The following is a 3,140-nucleotide window of genomic DNA, read 5'->3' as shown; positions in this document are numbered from 1 at the left end:
TCTTTGGCTGTGTCAAGCAATGAAACATTGCTCTGTTGGTACAGAGAGTCCTATGTTCTTTTCATTGTGCTCAAGGCTTCCAATAACTGTGGAATTGATGCCTTTGCAGGCGTGTGGTCCTCTGTAGCTCAGCTGGTAGAGCACGGCGCTTGTAACGCCAAGGTAGTGGGTTCGATCCCCGGGACCACCCATACACAAAAATGTATGCACGCATGACTGTAAGTCGCTTTGGATAAAAGCGTCTGCTAAATGGCATATTATATTATATATTATTATATCATGAGTGTACAGCTCTCTTACATTAACATGCAAGTGATATTGCAGTGTAGGGTGTAGCAGCTAGTGCGCCACACACAGTGCTGGTGACAATCACGTGTGTTTAAAAATGAACCTACCTATGAACAACCAAAACATAAACATGGAGTTGTAGCTAGCTAGCTAGCTAGGTCCTTTTTTTGTTGTTGTTATGAATCATAAGGTGTTAAAGCAAGTTGTAGAGCAGGTGTCCTCAAACTTTTTTGGGCTGGGGTCCCCTTTTGTGATCGCAAATTCATCAGTGACCCCCTCATAATCAGAACACAACTCGAGTTTGATAAAAATAGCATACAAGGAGTTTTACTCTGACATCGGCAGTGCATGGCCGGACGAACCAAGTCTCAGGCCCTGGGAAGGAACACTTTAAAGGCTTGGCGTCGGAGATAACATTTTGCATATTTCAAGCTATTTTGATTGCAATTCTACACATTTTGTCATGGGGCACAGAGATTTTTTTGTTGTTGCAGCTTTAAAGGACGCCACCAGAGGGCAATGCCACCCCTATTTCGACGTAATTCCTGTTCTAGAGCAGAAATGTAGAGTAGAGTAGTCTTTATTATCACCAAGGGGCAATTCATTTTGCAGCACGTAGTAAAAACACATGAACATTATTGTAATGTTTGTTTATGTGTCAATTAATCCCATTAGGGATGAGTTGCCAATTGGCGATTTGACACAAAAATCAAATTTCATTCATTCAAAAATAAATCATTAATTGAACACATGACAATAAATATACACCAAAACAATATATACAGCAATATGTACACAACTACCAGTAATACTAGAGCTTATTGAGAAAGCTGATAGCTGCTGGTATGGAGGAGAGTTTAATCCTATTCGTTTATTTGGTCGATTAAGTTCCACCTCTGAAGAATGACTTATACATGATACTTATACATATTCACGAATTGGGGGTGGGAAGGAACGCGAAGGAACGCGGAGTGGAGAAACATCAACAAATAGGGCACTGACAGCTGTCAGTGTAGCTAACTAGCATGCTAACCTTATCTATCTATCTAGTTAGCTTGCTAACCTTATCTAGCCAGCTAATGTTATCGGTTGTAAAAAACAAACAATACTACACTGTATTCAAAAGATTAGTCAGCTGGCTAGGCTATGGCTGGTTCTGGAGCTGGATTTGTTATAAAGATTTAGGGAAAACTTCACCACAGATGGAAACCAGTATCTTTGACTTCGCCATCTATTATCTCCAAAGTTTTGGCATTTTCCATAGATTGCGGTCACGAATCCTCCATAGAAATAGTAATAAGATGAAGCTCCGGTAATATGGATAACTATTGAAAGGTTTAGAGACATGCGTTTTTCTACATTGTAATGGACACGGTGCCACCTTTGGTAGGTAGGCTGCTGGCAGACTTCGGCTGTGGTACAGCAAAGCCAAATCAGCCCTTGCTCATGGTTATCACAGAGGATGTGAAATGGTAGGTTCCAATGACTTTGCTCATGATGCACGTCGCAAATGACACCTAACAACATCCTGAGCGCATCAGACTTGAAACGCCAATACAAATGTAACAACAGCACACCAAAATAGGTAAACAAGTTCCTTGAATTTTATTTTGCGGGGGCCTTTTCATTACAGGACAGACACTTGTGGTTCTATATCGTGGAGCTCCGCCCCATAGGGGAGCTCTGCTCCTATATGAAGAAGCCTAGAAGAGACGAAGACTCAGGACGAAGATATCGCCGTCGATTTTCCAGATCATCGACGTCGTCCGAGATGAGCACACCTGGAGATTTTCGACCCCCTAAAGCTCTTTTCAGAGCTCAATGTCGCTGTTCCGCCATGGCGACTGCTGACCCCCACGACTTATGTTTTGTGTGCTTAGGGTCACAGCACGCTAGGGACCGCCTCATTAATCCCCCACTATGCGCCAGCTGCGCCCTCCTTTCCTTGAAAGAGAGGAAGCAGCGATGGGCATTTTTCAGGGAGGATATTCCTCTGGAGGATGTGCTCAGTGTTAGCCTCAGCTTCTGAGGCATCATCTGAGGGCGCTGACTCAGGAGATGACAGGGATATTGGGGACGAGATGGAGATTCCTTTGGAACAATCCGTCTCAATGACCCAAATATTCAAGACCCCCTTTCCTTTGGAAAGCGAGAGGTCATGTTCATCCCTGGGCGATGACGACACGGGCTCTGAGAGTTCAGCAGCCCTGTCTTACGCCGCAGCCTCTCTGCGCTTGGATTTTCCGGGACTCATTGAGAGGGCTGCCAAACGTCTTGAGATTAAGCTGCCTCCCATTCCCTCCAGATTGGAAGGGAAGCTCCAGCCATGCCATCTCTTAGTAAGTACGTTGAGGGCTCATGGGAGGCACCCTTGGCGGCGCGTTCGCCGGCCAAGGCGTACCTCACATTCACCACAGTGGAAGGGAGACAGCAGGGCTTCTCTAAGGGAATCCCCAGGCTCGAGAGCGCCATGGCTGCGTATCTCGTGCCGGGTTCGAGTCCCTGGCCCTCATCCAAGAAAGCCACCTTGCCTACGCAGAAGGACCGATTCACTGGTTGAGAAGTCCTTCGTGTTGGGAGCCCAAGCTGTAGCAGCAGCAAATAATATTGCCCTCCTCGTGGCCTCTCTGTCCCGTTTAACCACGGGTAAGACTGAGCTCACGAGAGAGGAGGTGGAAGAGGCGTCCAGAATTTCTGCCGCTATTCTCCACCTGACACAAGCATCGGCTGTCTGTGCGGGGAGGTCCATGGCCACTTCGGTGGTCACGGAACGACACCTGTGGCTGTCCATGACGGCCATGAAGGAGGCCGATAGAGCGTCGCTCTTGAACGCCCTCATCTCTGACGATGGC

Source organism: Coregonus lavaretus, assembly GCF_964263955.1.
Source record: "Coregonus lavaretus genome assembly, chromosome: 2".
Lineage (NCBI taxonomy): Eukaryota > Metazoa > Chordata > Actinopteri > Salmoniformes > Salmonidae > Coregonus > Coregonus lavaretus.
This window is presented reverse-complemented; position numbering follows the sequence as displayed.